Here is a 20384-nt window from a genome sequence, read left to right on the forward strand (position 1 = left end):
TATCCTTGCCTACAACTTGTCCACAGTCTCCTTCCCTTCCAGAAGACACACAACCATGATGTTAAACAGAACCTCCTACTTCTGGCAACATTATGACTTTCTTTTGAATTCTATTATGAATTTCTTTTCTTCCTAATGCTCACTCAGGAATTTTAGGGTATTGGCAGTAGTGTCAAAGTGGCCAAGTTTCTTATCTGCCATCTCCAACATTTGAAAAATATGGAAAAATAGCATGATGAAATTAAAAATTTCATGTGGAGGATTATACTTTGTAGGTATATGCTTCAAGTGATGTTTTGTTTTGGATCTGCAGTGCAGAGGTTTGTAGAGTCATGCGCAAGGGGGTCTGAATGACCACCTTATGACTGTCACAAATTTCCCTGGCAAAATTTCCAGCTCCGTTAAAGGGACTTTCTTCTGAAGTATGATGAAAGTTCATGACCACGGGATGCTTCACTGAGAGATACAAGAGACAGAGGAAAACAGTTTCATGGTCAAAATCAGATTTTTGCCAAAATCTTGTGCATATTTCTAACATCCTTCCCAGTAAGCTGAGACACATACAAGCCGTGTCACAATCTGCATGCACTTTGGAGGGACTGCCACCATTTCCATCACCACACAAGAGAACAATCCTATCTGATTGTGTGGGAAGGAAAAGTCTCAGCAAACATGACGTTAAGGTTATAGCCACAGGATGAATGCACAAAACCAAACTTTCTCTCTGATCCTCAAAATATCTGCTGAGGCATTTGAGCAAAGTCTGTTGATATCTGGAGCTCACAGTAATAGTTCCCAAGTTTCCAAAGTGTTTGTGGCAAAGGAAATAGATAAGACATACCATCCTTGCCCTCTCAGAGTCTCAAAAACTGCGCAGTGATAACTGCTTAAGGTGCAATACTGCTTTTTAAGAACTTGATGTCAACTAATCTTGTTTCAGGCCACCTGGCAGTATCAGCCTGGGCTCTTTCACTCCAGCCCCACTAAGCCTTCCTTTCATCAGCTGTCTTTTGAAACTGCAAATTGGCCTGAATTAATTTAAGCAGGAAGTTAATGCTGAGGGAAGAGCTCTCCTTCTTTAAGTTCTTTAGAATAAGCTGTCTCTGACCACTAATAAAGCAGAGCTCTTTAGAGCTGATAAAATGAACAATCGTCACCAAAACGTCCTTCCTGTTCTTCCAGCCCTCAGCCAAGACAAAGAATCAATACAAATACAGTTTATAGGGTAACATTTTGTTTTTTCAAATGAACAAAATGTGTCTTAATGTCCATGATCTTCCATGAAAATCTTCATATTAATAACTTCCATAAGCCTAGGCCAATAGAAACACAATCCTTTTGATCAGAGAACATATAATTGGTGTAAATTATTCAAAGTCGTGTGCTGGGTTGCTCTGTAGAGTGTACATAAGAATAATTTATTTTTTGCTTCTAGGAATATCCTGGTTCTTATCACTGCATAGCATGCTCAAAGAGTTTGATAGGTTTTTTTATCATAATCAGCACTCTCTGCTGGTTTTGTATATAACATTTTTTTGAGAGGTTCTATCCTTTCCACATTTAAATTTTTACTCAAGTCCTATTCAAAATATCACAAACACTTGGGCTGACAAACTGACTATTTTTAAATCTGGAGGGAAAAGAGTCTATTTCTGTACAACAAAGGAATATATGACAAATAATTTTACTGAGGTACAATAATTTCCTGTGCTTTGTTGGCTCCTCTGATGTATTTCTGGTTTTGCCAGCCTCCTGTTCAGATAAATCATCTCTCAAAAATCAGCAGAACTGTGGATAAGGAAAGAGCACAACCAATCCTTTCTTTGCTGGCTCTGTCCTGATATGTGAGTAAGAAGTTATCAGAGTTATTTTTTTGGGAATTGTTTAGACTCCTGTTCTTTTTCCAAACCCTTCACTCCCATGCAAATCATGGACATGCTTTTGCGTCCACTGAAGCCAGTGAGATAAGTGATTACATCATAATTTTCAAGATGGTCCAAGGCCTGTTTTGACTTTTATTGGGGAAAAAACCACTGCAGAAATATGAAATTTTAGAACAACATTTTAAAGAATATGACATGAGACAGCAGGACAAACCTCAGTTTGGAATGTCCTTCGGCAGGAACTCACTTGTTCTTATTTGATTCCTGGTAACTCAGAGAAACACACCCAGTGGATTCCCTGGAACGCTGAGCATGAGGATCACTGCTTCCTTCTTTAGTGGCCAATGACCTGATTCTTTTGGTACTGACTTGCAGTTCTCTTCTTGGATTTCATACTTCTTTTTACCAATCAGGAGAGCTCTGCTATGGGACACCTGGAACTCACAAAGTGCATTAGCTTTCCTAAACAAGGCATGTCTCCACAAAATTATTTTGAGTGTCTGTGCCAGAATATCTTTCTGCAGTAGATGCACTGATGGTGTGGCAAATTAACACTAGTTATTAAATATCAGAACATTAATACTGATTCCTTTGTTAAAGAAATAACTTTCCATTACTTTTCTAGAAATGTGATTTTCAGATGCAGAATTATTTAGTATATCTTAGGGTTATGATTCCTACTAAGCTGGGAGCCTAATTTCTGATTTCTTCCTTCTGAGCCCATTTTAGATGGTGATGTCCTGTGTGAATCTCGATTTCTTCAGCTGACTGTGAAGTGGCACTCCATTGATTTTGTGTTTAGAAAGCAGTGCTAACCCAAGAGTCTTCCTGAGACCATGGCAGAAGCAGGGAAGGGTTGTAAAGAGTAAGGTGGTTGGATGTACATACTGGGATGCTCCAAACTGAGCATCCTTTTGCTGCAGTAATGGTCAGCTCTAGACCTTTCAGCTGTTCTGCTGCCCTGGCACTACACTCCAGAAAATAATAGACATTTTGCCTATAATGATATCTAATGAGAACTATAGAAGGACTAAAGAGATTCACTCTGAACTCTTGGGATCATTCATTGTGGCAGAGTGAGGACCCCAGGGGAATTTAGCTCTTCTTCTTCCTCTGGTTTTCATAGGAATATGTGTAAAGACATAATTAGGGTAGAAACCCCAGAATTAAATTTCTCTAGTATGCACACCTTTTGAGACTCTAAAAATAACTCTGATTAAACACATAGATAAATTTCTGTCATTTTAGTGTGCTTTTAGCCAACACACAAATTTGGATGGGTTGTTTAACTTCTCAAATTTTCTGATTAATGTTGTCCCCAAACACTCAGTTCTCACTCAGCCAACACTTCCATTGACAGCAATGCTGGGTAGGGCTGCAGGGCAAGGACTGATAGCAAAGATCTGAGTACAAGACAAATTCATTAGACAAGCTAAATAATTTAGGCACATTTGAAAAGCAAATGAATGTAGAGGTGTTCCCTTATGATTATTGCTCACATAGATTTTTTTAAGAGGAAAAACATAAATTAATAAAGGCAAGAATGTTTTAAATGACAATATTAGTGGCTGCCCTGTAGCTATTAAGACATGCACTCATTGTAAACTATATTGATTTTTCCATCGGATAAAATTCTTTGGTTAAATTTTTATTTGCAGCTATAATCCAGACTGGCTGTGTTGGTCATTATCATGATAAAATGTGGTCAGAAAGTTTTTCATTGGAGCAGTAACCACATATTTTCAGAAAGACCCCTTAACAGCATCAGGGAGAGTCAGATGCTATCTATAAGTGCAATAGTCACTGGTTTTTTTGGAGGCAATTTTGCCATTGATTAATGGAATGGGTTATGACATCACAAATTCTATTTTAGCTAAGAACTACCAGTTCTTTGCATCATGCACTGTGTGAATTTACTGTCTTTGCAAATTAAATGCTTTACCCAGTGAACATTCACATGACAAGTTTCACAGAGTTCATCAAAACCTTTGCAAATGTACATAAAGGGTTTGCCCATGAACAAGAGAAGAGCTCCAGCCTTGGCAGTTTGCTGCTACTTTGGTCAGGAGGAAATGGTCAGTTAAGATGCAGAAAGTTTGTTCTGCCCATCTGTGACCCTGAATTTACTTAAAAGAGTTATATGAGTAAAGGTAAATGTTTAGAGATCTACAAGACATACATTAATGACTAGAGAAACTCTCCATAGAACAGGAGAAAAATAAAGAGAAGCTGAAAAATGTGGATGCAAAAGGCCTTTTTCACATTCTCCATAATCAGCCAATATGGTACAAAAACAAATTTTCTTATGCTGCTTTCATTAAAATTTATAATGGTTGCTCTAAACTGACCCTAAAATATTTTGTTGGACACCTTTGCCTTGTACATGCCACCATTTGTTAGAACCATAAATAATTTGACTTATGGTTTATGTTTCGCTCATCCTGTGTCAAGGACAGAGTCATCTAAAGCTTTCTACCATTTCAATTCTTGAGCTGTCTGAGGTCTTCAAACCCTTTCCTTTACTGCTGAAGCAGGCAAGAAATCAAAATTCAGCATGGTGGGAAAGAATATGACTCTAATTTGACTTAATGCATGGGCAATAACCTGTTTCCTGAGACAGTATTTTTCCTGTGAGTATTTCACTGCAAATCTCATGTTGCAACACTTTTGTTTGTGGTACTTTGAGAGTCCAATGGGACCCAAGACATATCTTGCAAAGCAGTGACTTTTTCTTTTTTGCACAGAGATGCCAAAAACTGCCTGAAATACCATTAAATTACACTAAAATAAAACTTAGAGCTTTCAGAAATAATTCAGAAATGAAGGTGGTATATTCTGTTCACAAGATTTCTGTTTTCATATGAATCATGCGAGGCAGAGCAGAAGCAGAACTCTTCATCAGATCTTCAGAGAAATTCAGAGATGCTTCACTAGGAATATGGAGCTCCTTTTCTGTAGATCTCTGCAATTTAAGGTTGTTTATTGTCCTTTTCCTTTTGGTCTTTGAAGGGCTAGGGACTGCAGGACAGGGCTGAGCATTTCAGATTTTTTTAAGGGGCAGCTCCCAGCAATTTCTATCTTGAATGACTTCTAAGCTTCCAAGAATACAGTCTAGTACTGCCTAAATTACAGCAACTCCTGTGAGGAGCAGAGCAATAGTTGGTGGCATGGCCTGGGGCCAGGGCACAGAGTGAAACAGTGACTGGTCTGTACAAGGAATTCTCTGTCACCATGTGCCAACCATCCTTGCACACAACACACCCATGAAGACCAAGTGTAGAGACAAAAGAATCCTGCCATATGGCTTCAGTCTCTGCTTTCTTATTGCCTTCTTGGATCACTCTCTCATCAGAATTTTAAAAATACTTAAATATTTCCCTTTTTCAGAAGCCCAAGTACTTTGGAAAATTTAGCTATTAAATCAAGATTCCTTAATCCAAGATTTGGAAGAATACATACTTGATGTTTTGTTAGGTAGGCATGCCAATTCTGTAGTAGCAGAGGTGTTATATGTATTGAAAAGGAAGCAGTACTGTCACTTCTGATGCTGCTACAGACCTTGCCTACCAGGAGAATAAATGAGACTCAATGTATAAAGGAAGTCAGGAAGAGCTGCTTAAGAGTTTGTTGAACAGAGATGTCTTTTTTGATAAATTCTTCATGTCAAATGCCAACAAGCTTAAAAAAGGAACGAGTGCTGTAATTGTGATATCCTGTTCAGGTTACACTACCCTCAGGGAAACTGCTACTAATGACTGAGTTAATTAATGAGAAATTGTTTTATGTGCCACAGAATTTAAACCAGCCCCCTGCCCCAGTTTCCCTGTCTGCTTATTTTTGCAGCAGTGTGAACAAAGAAGCCATTTGCCAATGCTTTGTTAACCTGTTACTCCCACTAACATTTCCGTGTAGCGCCGTGGAAGGCAGGGCTGTGTGCATTTCACCTGGGAGCAATGTCTTCTCGGATCACACACTCTGCAGTCACTGTGTAGAAAAGTGTAAAACAACTACCTTCAGAATCCAGGATGGCAATTTTTGGCATCATAACCACTTCTTTCCAAGCTTGTCTACATGATTTGTGCCACGGCGCTGTGGGAACAGATATGAAGAGATAAATCCAGTGATACAGCTTCCTATTTGACTTCATACTTTTAGAACACCTTGGAAATGCAAAAGCCAGTGCATTATTTATATCACAGGTTTTTTTTTTTTTTGTTGTTTCTCTTCAGTATCATCTAAGTATGCCTCTTGAGAAGATGAATGTCATGAGGGCAAGTTTTTCCTGTAATTCCTACTCCTTTGGGATTATATAATTATCCTTTCATGCTAAAATTGTTTTATCTTCACAGCTATTTACGGGGGTATGCTGTTATTACCTAAATTGCAAAAATGGACTGTGCAAAAGCACTAGCTCATTTATGTGTAGAATACTGCAGTTTTGTTGGGAAGAGCTGAGTAAAATAAGCATCCCTGTTTTTAACAGGATTATGTGACACATGGGGTAGATATAGATAAGGTTGCACAACGCATCTTTAGTGTCTCTTTAGCAAACAGAAAGACAGCTCCTTTTCAGCTCACAATTGCAGGCACATTTTGTTCTATTTGAAAGAATGCAAGAAATATTTTCCTGATTTTTATCTGCTTTTAATTAAGCTTTTTCAACAAAGAAAGAATTTGTTACATTTTTTCAAGCAAAGCAACCAATGGAAAAAACCCTCTTCATTCAGAAACAGACTTGCCTTGAGTGGGAATGGCTAAATTAATATTCATTTTAGTCCTCTCTGCATCTGATAATGGTAGAACATAGTGTGTTTGCAGTTCTAAGGTCTTGCAAAAAAGAAATTATTTTTTCTGCTTGTCAGTTTTATAAGTCCAGTAATATATTCTAGCTCTCTCCCTCAAAGCTGTGTCACGATACTGTGAGTGTATTCAGAAGGATGTATGTAGATACACTCCTCTGCATCCAGCACAGCTCTGGAATTATTTCCTGGCCCACACAGGAGGAAAAATCCCTAATGTTAACTCTACTTGCTACCACATTAACAATCCAAGGGCTGATTGGGAAAGCAGAAACTCTAACCATGCCTTTCTCTTCAACTTCTGCTTTCCCTGCTCAGACTCGTGCATGGCTCCTGCTGTGGACTCAAGGCCACCAGTCTCACCATCTACTTCTGTGGCTCTGTGACACAGAAAAATAAAAAAAAAAGACACATCACCTAGTATAAAGTAGAAAATAGAGAGAATTTGAAAGTAGAATCTTTCCCCTCGATGAAATCAACAGTGAATTCCATTCTGATTTCCTGCTGGCTGGAATTTCAGCCAGGGTTTGTATAGTTTTATTTCTTTTGGATGCAGAAAATTGGAGAGAAGTATGTCTACAGAAGTTATACTTTAATAAGGTACCTCCTCCCTGTTCCTGCCTGTGAATGCAGGTGTTTCTGTTACCACAAGAACAATGATGCATGTTCATAAATTGCTATAGAAAACTGAGATCTTGTACCTTGAGAGAATTTAGTCTTTTACTGAAAGAATCCTTCTGGGAAAGGTAAAACTTGACATATAAAATTCCAACAGTCTTAAGATGGGTTGGATTTTGTTTTGAAATCCAGAATTTTTGGGGGTTTGGTAGACAGGTGAAAGAGAAAAAGAATATTTTGATCAAAAAAGAGACATTTAACTACCTGAATATGCATTAAAACATTCTTTTTTGAACCTGCAGTAGTTTTGCAATATTGATATAATATCAATAATTTGTGTATTGCTGTGTATATGTACAGTTTATAAATATTATTTATATATAAGCAAAAGATTTTTAAAATGTTGTATTGGTATCTGTTTGGTGTAGAATGAGAGATGTGTTGTTGCAATACAAATCTGAATTTTATATTGAAAATTTTAATTTATTGCAAAAATATGGGTGTAATCTGGGGCACCAGTTTTGTAACCAAATGATGACACAGCAGAACTCATGTAAAAATCTGTGTACACACATTTAGCAAATGCAAGACAAAAGATACTGTCATCTATCTATTTTCAGTGGTTAAAAAAATTATTGCTCTTTTTCTGCTAATTTCTGTCCTTCAGCTGAAAATTACTGTCCCTTAACCACAATTTGATATTTCAATGCAAAGCAAACCAGTTTATAAACCATAAATTTGCTTTATTTGAACTTAAATATTCTACTAAAAGAAAACTGTGGTTTTTTTCTGGTACTGATTTAATGAGAACAGTTTAAGGCCAAGGCTAAAAAATGGACTAAATTATTGCAGAGTAATTACCCTTAGGCTTCTGCACACACTGGGATCTGGACTACAAGTCACTTATTCTGGAGTGGAGCATCTATACATGCACACCAGAGAGGTTTCCTGGGACAATCTATTCCACTTGAGTTACTCCACTGATGAGCCTTGAAAGTCCGTTCTGCCTTTAGCGTTGAAACACTCTCAGAAAGAAAGGGATGCATTTTCTTGAAACAGCTCCGCCACGAAACACCACATTAACAGAACCATTTGGGACGGTGAAGCATTACTCTGTGACACTTTTGAAGCCCTTGCTGCTCTTGGCTGTTGGCATGATGCAGGCAGTGCCAGGGCACCCCGCGGGCAGCGCTGGGAGCAGGCTGGTTTGCAGCAGGCAAGGCTTTGCTCTCATCTTTGCTGACACAGATGTCTGTCCAAAGAAGGCCCTCATGCTGCTCACAGTGATGTCAGTGCCTCATACCATGAGCAAAGCTGTTGATCTCGTGGGGACTTGCTTGAGCAGAGTACACATGGAAGCTGTGTGCTGGTTTGGGGCCAAAGCATGCAAATGGTAATTGAGCAGTGCCCTGCGCACAGTTTATCGTCTCTGGATGCAAAGGGAGGTGTGTTCTGGTGTGTTACTGCACCATATGCTGCACCACTCTCTGAGGCTTCTCCTCATTGCTGGGGTGTCTCATTAAATTAGTATGGGGCAGCAGGAATATCAGCAAAATGGCTTGATCCCATCTGAGCACGTTCCTTTGCTCCTACAGCTTCTGGCCGTGCGCCTCAAGAGTTAATGGAAATTGGCAAAAATGAGAATGTCCCACTACAGGCAGCTCACGGCATTAAACAATTATGCGAGAATTTTCCTTGGAAGCTATTAGGGATGATGACATTGTGCTTAATATTTGACCTTCCCAGCTTCAACTGCTCAATACCTCTTACTGTACACAGAAATTGCCAAAATCCCACCTAATGAGCTGAAAAATGACATATGACAGATCTGATGGCTAACTGCAGCTAGAAGAAGAAAGACTCCTACAGAGCAAAAAATTCTAAATCTTGCTCTTTTTTGCCTACTTTTTCTATCTATAAAGAGTGTTTAAATTTGTAATTTGAAGGCACAGATTAATTAAAAACTTAATTCAAAGTAAACTGAATTCAGAAAAAAATCTGTTGTTTTTAATGTCTTTTTGGCTCAAATCTGCAATTTGTTCACAAAGTTATTGGGTACTCATAGGATTTCATTTTTTTTCCTTTCTGGGAAGGCTGTTTTGGTCTTTTTCCAAGGGGCACTGTTTCAGTTCCATTTATTCCTGGGAGATTTACACCCAGTTAACTCTTTTGAATTCAAGGGGAAGGAATGGTTCTTGAATTAAACTGTAATAAAAATATTGCTAGGGATAAGAGAATCATGAGTACTTCCCACTGTACATATGAGTCAGTGTGTATGAATCCCTGTGTGTTTATAAATGGTACCATTGTCCCTTTTCTCTTCTGCATTATTTAAGTTTCATCTTAAAAGGCCACCACTAAATCTGCTATAATTACTCTAGGAGTGGAAAATAATTTTCAGCAGCTCCAGTCCTGTCTCGGTCAGACAAAACTCATGTCCTACTTTTGATAAGAAAGAGTGGAGGCAAAGAAGTAAAACTTAAAATGTTAATTGATTTTCTTATGCAGCTCCACAGCCTTATTTTGCAGAGACCTTGGGATCTCTCACTTTGAATAACTTCAATCTAAAATAAAATGTTGGCAAAAGAATGAAATGGAAGAGTTTTATGAAGTGTTTTTATAATGTACCCCCCCTATTGTAATCAGTGATACAATGTAGGGACTTGAACTCTGAAAACTTTGTGCATCCTCTAAGGGACCCAAATAAAGCATCAGAAAATGAATGGTTTGCACACAGCCCTGGGAAAGAGCCTTAGTCTCTCTGTTCTTCATCACTTGTGTGACTAAACAAGTTCATTATGAATTTATTTTCCCCCTCCACTTTCCTCCTTCTTCGACCTATTTTGAAAAGGGTTTTGATGCATCGTCCCTTTTATTGGACTCCTGTTCCCCCCTATATATTGTCACTTCAATGGTAAATCACTAAATGGTAAACCTTGATTACCTTAATGAGATTTTTATAAGAGAGTAAAATACTGTGCAGTATTTTGGGGCAAGGGTAAGCACATGATGTTTTATCCTACAGCATCAGAAGTTGAAGACTTGGACAAACAGGACCACAGATTGAGTTGTTCTTCAGCAGTCTAAGCATAGTATGCTGTTGAAAGAGTTTATCTGTTCCCTTTCCCGTGAGGTCAGCAATTTTGAAAGCACCTAATTAAATTCTTCATTAAATCATCAGAAAGAAGAAAAGAGGAAATAGCAAAGAAATCCATGATTTAGGAGATTACAAATGAGCCAGAAAGAGTTGATCTTGAACTTGAGTTTTGAAAGAGAAATATTTTTAAGTATAAAGAAGCAAAAATGCCTAGCCTTACAAGACTGATTTATTTATTTTTTTTTAGTTTTGTTAAACTGCCTCCAAAATGCCTTTGGATTATTACACAAGAAATAAAGTGTATTGAAATCATATACTGGTTGAGCCAAAATCAGAGATGAGATTAAATCCCTTCTTGGTTTTACGATCTTTTGGAGTTTTTTAAAGAATGCATGTGATTGAGGCTTAAGATGCTGAACTGTCATGACATACATAGGGAGGGGCTGGGAGGGTTTCAAAGGCTGAATTTAAGCAGGCTACTTCAAGTTGCTGAAGATAAAAGATGAGAGGGGCTCAAAGTTCAAGCACCGACATCCAGCTAAAGGCAACCACATGGTATTTGTGGACTTGAATTTGGGTAAAACATGCTTAAATCCACATGCAAAACAATGTCTAGACAAATCTTTGAAAATGTGTATATCAGTATGTATGGCTGAAAAGTCTGAATTATTTATGGGCCAGTGTATTTTGGGCAAGCATAGGGTACAATGTTTTGGGGGGGATTTTTCAGTTTCTGTGGTTTGAATTGTACTGTGGTTAAATCATAAAACAGAGCCTCTTGGAATAATACCTGGATATTCCATGTGGAGTTTTCAGAATGCAGATCATGGCTGTACAAGCAAACAGCACAAAATATCACCATGACATGTAGCTCCAATGCAAATAAAACAGAATCCAAAATCTACAGGTGAGGGTTGTGCAGTATGAGCATGTACACATGCACACAAACAAAAGCTTACACTAAGTTTTTGCTTTGTTTTTGTTTGAGAGGGAATGCAGCTTTCAAATTGATTAAGAGAGCATGCCTAATTAGAAACATTTATCACATGTACACTCACAATTGCTTTTTTGTTTTCTCTCTTCATTTGAAAATGTATAAATCACAGGAAAATAAGTATCTCATATCCAAAATGCCCATCTCTTTGTTCTTTTTTATTTGATTGCAGTCAGATGAAAAGTGCTGCTTTGAAATAGAGGCAATGGCCAGAGGCCTATTGATTGCCTGTAAACAGAAACAAAAAAGCAGCCCTGGTAACATTTAGAATGGTTTATCAGTGATCAAAGCACAGGAGGTGCTGTCTAGACAGCCTAGGTGTGGACCAGCAAATGGATTTCATTAGGGGTCCTCTACTCTGGTGCCATTGTTTCAGCTCTGCTCTTCTTCAGGCCAATCTGTGATTGATTTCCAGAGAGGTGCCCAAGTGCCTGTGGCAATGGGATAAAGCTTACAGGACTTTGCTTGTTCTGACAAGGCAGAGTAGCTGCCTATCACATTAGTGCAAAATGACACTTTCATTTACTTCCACAGCACTTTGAAACAAATACTTTCAGCTACAGCAATTGCTCTTTGCAGCTTGAGCTCTGGAGTCAACTTCTTGTGTTCCAGAGAGTAAAAGGTTGTGAAATAATTTCTGAAGTATCCTATAGTTAAAAAGGGTCATAGTCTGACATCTCTGACAGAACCATACTTTCCTCTTGCACAGTCACATTTTTTGTTTTAAGGATGCATTTTATTTATAATGTGTGCTTTTCACTATAGGGGAGAACAGTTTCACTTTTTATCCTTAAAAATTCCTGTATGCATCCCACATGTGCTGTGCCTGCCTGTAAGGATACTTGGCATTCACCCACTGGTGCAGTAAATCACAGGACTAAGATTATTCAAATGGTTTCACTACAGCCCCTAATGTGAAAATGCAGGGCTAAGTTAACTTACAAAAAGGCCTCACATTCAGCTGGTGCAAATTACCAAATTACTATAAACTACCAAATTACCAATGTGCAAGAGCAGCAGATGTGGTCCATGTTGCCTCAGCCTCTCCGCTTTGTGCTTGTGCTGTTTCACAGGTGACCTGATCCCACTGCTCAGATGCAGCTGCTGCTGGATGAACTCCGAGGGAGGAGGGTAAAGGCATGTGGCCATCCTGCCCGTCACAGCACCACAGAACTCTAGAATGGAATGGATCTCTGCAGATCATCATGTCTGACAGCCTGGCAAGGCAGGGTCACCTGGAGCAGGTGACACAGGAACGTGTCCAGGTGGGTTTGGAATGTCTCCAGAGAGGGAGACTTCACTGCCCTCTCTGGGCAGCTGTGACAGTGCTCTGCCACCCTCAGGGTAAAGAAGTTCTTCCTTCTGTTTTAGTCTATGACTATTGCTTCTCATCCTGTCACTGGGCACCACTGGACAGAGCCTGGCACCACTCTCATGACACCTGACCTTGAGATGTTTATATGCACCAGTGATGTCTCCTCTCAGTCTTCTCTTCTAGAGACTAAATAGACCCACATCCTATAACCTCTCATAAGAGAGATCCTCCAGACCCCTGTCTTGATGTCTTCTCTTCTATTTCCTCTGGGTCATTGTTTTGGTTTTGTGGATCCAACAAGTTCCACCAAGGTCATGGATCTCTTGGTAGTGACAATACCAGGCAGGGAGCTCTGAAGGTTCCTGTTACTGCTAATAGAGGAAATATATGGAACCTTTACTGCAGAAATCAATGCTTCATCCCCAGCCATGGGATGTCAGATTGTGTCCTCCACACCAGAACCAGTGGGGCAGGGCTTGGGTAGGGAGCTCTGAGAAGGATCACTCCCTCCAAGGCCTTCATGGGCTCTTTATGTTCCCTCGAAGAAGTCTGAAAATATTGAGGAGAAGAAATCCAAAATGCAGTTGGTGAAGTTATTTGGGTAGTTGTTAAATATATTAAATATAATTTTGTTTTTGCTTTCTTTTTTTATTTATGGAGCTATAACCGTGACTGCTGCCACACGGCAAAAGTCTTTGTGAGACTACATATACTATATTAGAAAGATCTCTAATACCCCCCAGACTAGGGCTAAATCAAGACACTTTGCAGATAAAATTTTGACCAGTGCTCTGGTTTCAAGTGGAAAAGCCTTTTTTTCCAGACTTTTTGAAAAACAGATGATTGAGAAACTGGCCAGGTGGCAGCAGGGGTCAAAGGGGACATTGCAGAAAAATGGACTGGGGCTGGATTAAGACACCAAAGGGCTTTGCCATCTCCAGATACTGGCTTTGCCTAGCTGGGGTGAAATAAAATAAAATTAGTTTCAGGATGATGATTTTGTTAAGGAATCTCTCTGCAATATCAAGGGAAGAGCAGCATAGTGTTAAAGGCACGTGCAAGGTCTGTGTGCCACGTGGGTGCCTGTCATGAAACTCCTGAACAGCTAAGCTATAAACCCAAAGATTCACACCATGGGCTCTGGAAATAGAGGATTTGGTGTCCAGGCTCACGCCTGACCCAGGCTGGACGTAGAGATGGTGACCAGGCATCACTTTCAGGACAGCAGTCCTACAGCAAGCTCAGGTGAGCTGTGCTAGCCTTGGACTCCTGAGGCTTCAAGGACTCAAGGGATTCAGTAGATGTAGTCACTCATATGGTTACATTCAATAACCAGTGCAGTTCCATTAAAGGAAATTGACTATTGATTTTTTTTTTTTCCCACAACATTTCAGCCTAGTTTTTAATTTACATTTTTTATTACTAAAGTCAGGCAAGACAGAAGATAAAAATCTGTTTCAAATACCCAAATTCTCCTCACCATTTTCATGATTGCTTGTGTTTGCTCACACCAAACATGTGGGTCATTTGCAGTTGGGATATAAATGTGTGCACTCACAGATAAGGCTTATGAAATTCAAACCATTGTGAAGTGATTGCTACTACCTCTCTAGTAAAAGCTTAATATTATGATTGGCTTTGTTGAAGGCTAAGGTTAAATAAAAGGTTAAACTAAAAAATTTTGCAATGCTAACAAAATGCCATGAACTGGAAAGACTGTTAAGGTTTCTAAAAATGTGTTCCTCTCCTTTCCACTCTGTTTTAACCCATTCCATTTCTAGTCCATTGCAGACATACATTCACTTCTGATTTGGAACTATTAGAGGAAGAAATTTAAGTGATAGTTGAAAAAGCAAGGGCTGAAGACTGAGTGGCATAGAAAAGTTAGTAAAACATTTCTGCAAATCTGAATCAATGATGCAGAAGAAGGAAAACATAATGAAGAAAGTCTCCACATTCTTTTCTTGTAAATGTAGTGACCAGAAATGGGTATATCTTTGTTCTTATTTATTGTTTGCCTAAACACTTTAGTGATAAAGTGAATATAAGCTGAACTGGGAAACTTTTCAAACTCTTTTGAGTAATTATCTGCTGTTTACTGGAACATCTTTCCTAAACGAAATCTTCAGAACTTACACACTAACAAATTAGTAGTTTTATGCAAAATTTCCTCACCACCATGAAAAGATGGTGGTAATACCACAAAAAAATTCAGTTAATTAATTTATTGAAGGCTTTCGTTGGCTCAGTAAAAAGTTTAAAGATAATTTTCTTAGAAAAAAATATTTCTAGCTTTCTTAGAAAAGGCATTTCTAACTTTCTTAGAAGTTATCTTTACATTCCTGTTTTCTAAAAAAATAATAAAAAATTAATGTAAATGTTGCATGAGAGAAGAAAATGCTTTTATAAATAATTATTCTTTTGCATGTTAGAATTGTGTGAATGCCCCCAAAAAGGTGCATTTGTAACATTTTGGTTAGTGATATCCTTTCCTTTCACCAGTGTTTGCCCTATTTAGGCTTGGACTGTTTAACATTTCTCTGTGCTCCTGTGCTCAAGTCAACTTTACTGTGACTTAGATCTCATTAAGGACAGAACCTTGTGCTTGCTGCAGTAGATCAGGCCTGTCTATACTGAGCTTTTCAAACATTTCAGACACAGCTTTTTAACAAACACGAGTCTTTTAAATGAAATGCTAATGAAATGCTTGGGACCTAATGCAATGCTGTAGACCTTTATCCACTCAGCTTGTTTGAGAGCACAGTTTGCCAGGCATTGGCTGGGGAATGTCCAGCAATGCTTTGCAGCAGCAGTTCCGCGCCTGGGCTGACCTTTGCCTGGTGGTGCAAGCTCCAAGTGCAGAGCTTCTTGTGCCATTGCCAAGAGTTGCCTTTCCATCATTTCTGTTGCAGTTTTCCACTGACTTTTGGGCAGGCCTTTAACAGTGACCAATTAGCTGCTTCCTACTCCAGTGTGGTGGTTACCACATCAGCAGACTGTCCCATTTCTGAGCTGTGCCCTATTTTGGATCAATCTCCGTCTCTCCCCTTCTCTCATTGACTCTTTTCCTTTGCTTCTTTTGGCCAGAGCAAGACACCAAGGTACTCCATCACCCACTATGCCTTGGATTACTTAAATATATTCCCCTCCCTTCCTCTGCTTGGCCTGTTCAGGCTGAGCTGCCTCATACCACGTGTAGCCCCAAAGCAAACTTGAAACTTAAATAACCTCAATAAATCTTTTCCTTTGCTCTGGCATCTGGGTGTCTTGCAAGCTGTGTAATGGGATGTTCAGGGCCTCAGCCTCTGGGAGATGCCTTTTGCTGCCTGCAGCACTCGCCGTCAGCTGGGCGAGAATGATTTAATCATTTAAGAAATGCTAAACGACCAGGTGTGCCATTTTTTGACTTCTGTGCTCACTTCTCAGTGCCACAATTCAAAGGGCAGTTCCTGGCCCCAAGACATTATTTTTTAATACAAAGTAGCACTTCCAAATGTATGTTTTTCCTGGGTATTCCCTCTGCTTTCTGACTGTCTGGAATTTTTAGTTTAGAAAAACAGTGTCACATTGAATCAGAAAAGTCTATTTGAATGTAGTCTCCAGCCTCACCCAGTTCCTCTTACTCTTGGCTCCCTTCTCAGAAAATAAATATATCTTTCTTATATGATTTTCTTTTTCTTTGTCTATGGATTGAAACTTTCCTTTCCAGCTTTAACAAAAAAAAACATCACTCTCATTCTTTGCATTCCAGGGCTTTGGATTAGTTGATTTAACAGTGTTTAATTGTATTAAATGTTACCAAATATCAATCTTCACATAAAAAGCCAAATTCTTCTCAAAGTAAAAGTTATCATTTCAGAAATTTTCTTACAAACAAAACTCAAATATAAGTCTATGGCAAAAACAATTCATTATAGATTTAAAAACCTTTATTCCAGGTGCCTTTTCTGTAACATAGATGACAGCTCTTGCAAAAGAATGTAATAACCTTTGGTATAAACCAGATCTTTCAGAGATAGAAATAGTGACAATTAACATTACCTAGGGATTCTTTCTCCTTAATTAGGATTAATTTTAGAATTTACCTGGAACATTTTTAATAACCCTTTCTTCCTAACAAGAAGAATGTGGTGGAATTTTAATGGCTCCATTATGTTAAAAACCCACAATGTGATTGTAGTGACGATGGGAATTTGGCTGTACTGCTTGAAGAACATCTGGTTTAAAATAAATATGCAAATGTCTTCATATATGTGTTAATCTGTCAAGTCCAAAGGATGCCAGAGTTCAGTGAGACCAGACACTGAAGTCTAGTAACCAAATAGAAGTGTCTGGCAGCAGCTTAGGTTTGCATCTCACAGATCTATGAATTCATATTTACCTTGAGTGCTGTTAAAAAAGACACTGCAGGCTGTATGTTATACTCTGATGAGATACACAGGCACATTAATAACAAAGACCTGGATGTTCATCCCAATGTCACTTACACCAGGAAAAACCCACTTTTTTTTTTTCTTTAGGTTTGTCATAATGATGTGTCTTCTCCCACAAACCTGAGCTGTCAATGGGGACCGCTATGTCCATTTCCTGGTATCTTTCTTGAAACCTTATTTCATGATGAGTATATTAGTTTACAGAGAAGGTTGGAAAACAGTTTCTTTTCTAAAAAGCCTTTTGCATGGGAAATCATAGGAGAGTTTGGGTTGGACAGGACCTTAAGGATCATTTAATTACAAACCCCTGCCAGAAACCAGCGTAGCATCATTTTGATCTTCCTTTCCACAACTATGGTGGCTGAACAGAATATCCTCAAAACAGTGATCACTGCTGCTCTGGGGTGTCATCAGTGAGATCTGCCAGAAGAAGCTCCCAGCTCAGGGAGGGATGGTGCTCAAGTCCTGATCCATCATGCTAACTAGGCTTCAGGACAGCAGCTGGAGACCAGCAAGTCAAAGACCTTCTCTTGGTGACAGGCATTTCAACACAGCCCTGTGGATGTGTGCAATGGTGGGGTCTTGTCAGTCCTGGGCTAGGTGGGGACTTCCCACCTTCCTTGTGGGAAGTCTTGCCTAATGAGGACCTGCAGGTGACATCCTTGTTTTGTGTAATTCAGTACCAGACAAGGACCAAAATTATGCTAAGAGATGTTCTGAAGAAGAGAAAGGCATTTAATTAAAGGCATTTGAGGTTATTTTGAGAGACATCTTAGTTATGTTGACTAGGAATTGAGAGACATCTCAGACCCCAGTTTTCCTATTTGTTACATATGTATGAACATTTTTAGTATGATTGCCTTCAATTGTCGATGCTTGTTTTTCAGTGGCTGTTTTATATCTGTTTTTAATCTGGGCTATACTATACAGAAAAATGCTGCTTGCTTTTAAGGAGTGTGAGGTAAGCTTAGTTCTAAAAACAAAACAAAGCAAACCCACTAAAACTACACTAGAAAATATTAATTTCCACAACTAATTCAGGAAAATTTTTGTTGTGCCATATGAGATACACATGAAACGAATTTTTCAGATCCCCAAAGGAAACAGAAAGAGGTCACTCTCCTTTACACTGTCCATACTAGCATGCAAGCATGTGGTTATATTACACCCTACAAAGAGTCATTAGGTCTCTTCAGAAAACCCCATGAGTCAGTCAAAATATCTCCAGCTGGGAAGTGCAGCTCTGTCTAGCCTACAGCACCATGCTGTGATTTAAAACCATGATGAAGCCCCTTGTGAGTGGGAGCCTATACACTTACTTTAGCCTGGGTACTTAATTTTCAGGATGTTTGGAATCTCAATGAAATTAAGTTTTCAAGGTCTGAACTTGTCTTCAATTTTATTTAATGGTTATCATCTGGTTTCTCTAGGTAGTTGACATGATTTACATTATCAGGACTTAATTCAATAAAATATTTCTGTAGTCTGTTTGTTAACAGAATTTCTGAAAAGAACTAGAATTTATTCTACTTGCAGATACACATAAAGTTAAAAGTACCATAAGGATGCTTTGGAAGTGTTTATTATTTAGTGTTTAGTGTTTTATTAGTGTTTAGTATTTTTAATGGTTTAATTAGCTTTAAACCATTAAAAATAATGTCTACATAATTTGTATGGCCATCTATAATATTTATAGCAATTCTCTTTGCTGAGGTTGAACTGGCTCTTTCTACAAAGATCCAACAGTGCTGTCTTTGGTGGAATTAACCCAGGAAAGAGAAGCAGTCAATGTATTCTCTAACATTAACTTGAGTAACAATTTAAAATGTACAACCCTCTGGTAATAACCATGAATTGGTTGTCTTGAAATGTAGACAAATGTTCAGTATTAATGCACCTTCAGATATGGGAAAATGACTATGTTATGATTTATGTTTCCTTCATTCCTATCACCTTAAATAAGAAAAATGCTAGTTCTCAATTGCCAAATAGCTGTATCTGGTATTTGTTAGATTATGATTAACAATAACCATTGACAGCTAGCACCTCGGAGAAAGCCAGTTCTTCTCATTACACAACTGATAGTTCAGACAAGATTTAATCAAACAATGAAAATATACAATGTTTATCTTAGCTACTATGCAGACCTGCACAGATTGAGGAGTTTGTACAGATGGACAACAAAATACAAGATAAATGTTTCATCTGACTCCCAAAAAAACAGGTGCAAACCTAACTTTAATGGGCATATGTATTTTGGCTGGCAAGAGCCTCATAAAGGGCCCCCTTTGCCTGGTGGATTTTTCTCTTTGTTCTGCCATGAGCGGGAATAATTTGTGCAGATGGAAAGGATGATAGACGTATTATTTCTAGGGTTGTGTTTGTGAGTGGGATGTCTTTCCAATCCAGTCTCAGAGTGGCTTCTGCAGCCCTCAACAAGAGCAGTCAGCCAGCAAGAAGGAATAACTTCACCCCCTTAGCCTTCTCTTTATCCTTTTGTATTCTGGCTGACACCTGCAACGTATTAATCAGTCAGAATCTGGCCTGCAACACAATGTGTGCAAAAGTAACTTACAGTCTATTGAGTGACCATGATGTCTCACTGCACTAAACATGCTCATTAAAAACAGGCAAACCCATTAAGTTAATATAAAGCAAAAGCAGTTCCAAATACTTAAAAATGGAAGTGCAGCCAAAATTCCCAGAAATTGGAAATGATTAAGCTGTATACCATATTTAGTACATATGAACACACATGTGAACATGAACACATTCATGCACAGGGAAATTTATATAGAGTTTGGAAGCACAGACTGTGCTTCCCAGGTGCAAAGGGCTAGGAAATGTTGCTAATCACAAAGAAAGCTGTTTTGTGATGCTTTGTAGTCCTGTGTGCTCTCACTTAAAAACTAGACATATTTTATATATTGGATCCCCTTTTCCTTACTCTTCTTTTTACTAGGGAAAATAAAAATAAAAGAAATAGAAAAGGCCTTGTGGTGTTGGAAGAAAGGAATATATAGCATTCAGTAGAAGAAACAGTAGAATTAGGATTTTTGTACACATACTGAGTTAAAGGAATGAGTCTGAATTAGTCCTACCAGATATTTTTAAAGGACAGAAATGTCTACTAAAAAAGGAAGTGCCCTGTGCAAATATGTCACTGCCTACCGAAAGTGGTGGAAAAGAGTAAATTATAGTCCCATTTTATCATGTCTGAATGTAGATACATTTCTCCTCCATGT

This window comes from Ammospiza nelsoni, chromosome 4 (genome assembly GCF_027579445.1).
Source record: "Ammospiza nelsoni isolate bAmmNel1 chromosome 4, bAmmNel1.pri, whole genome shotgun sequence".
In the NCBI taxonomy this organism is placed as follows: domain Eukaryota; kingdom Metazoa; phylum Chordata; class Aves; order Passeriformes; family Passerellidae; genus Ammospiza; species Ammospiza nelsoni.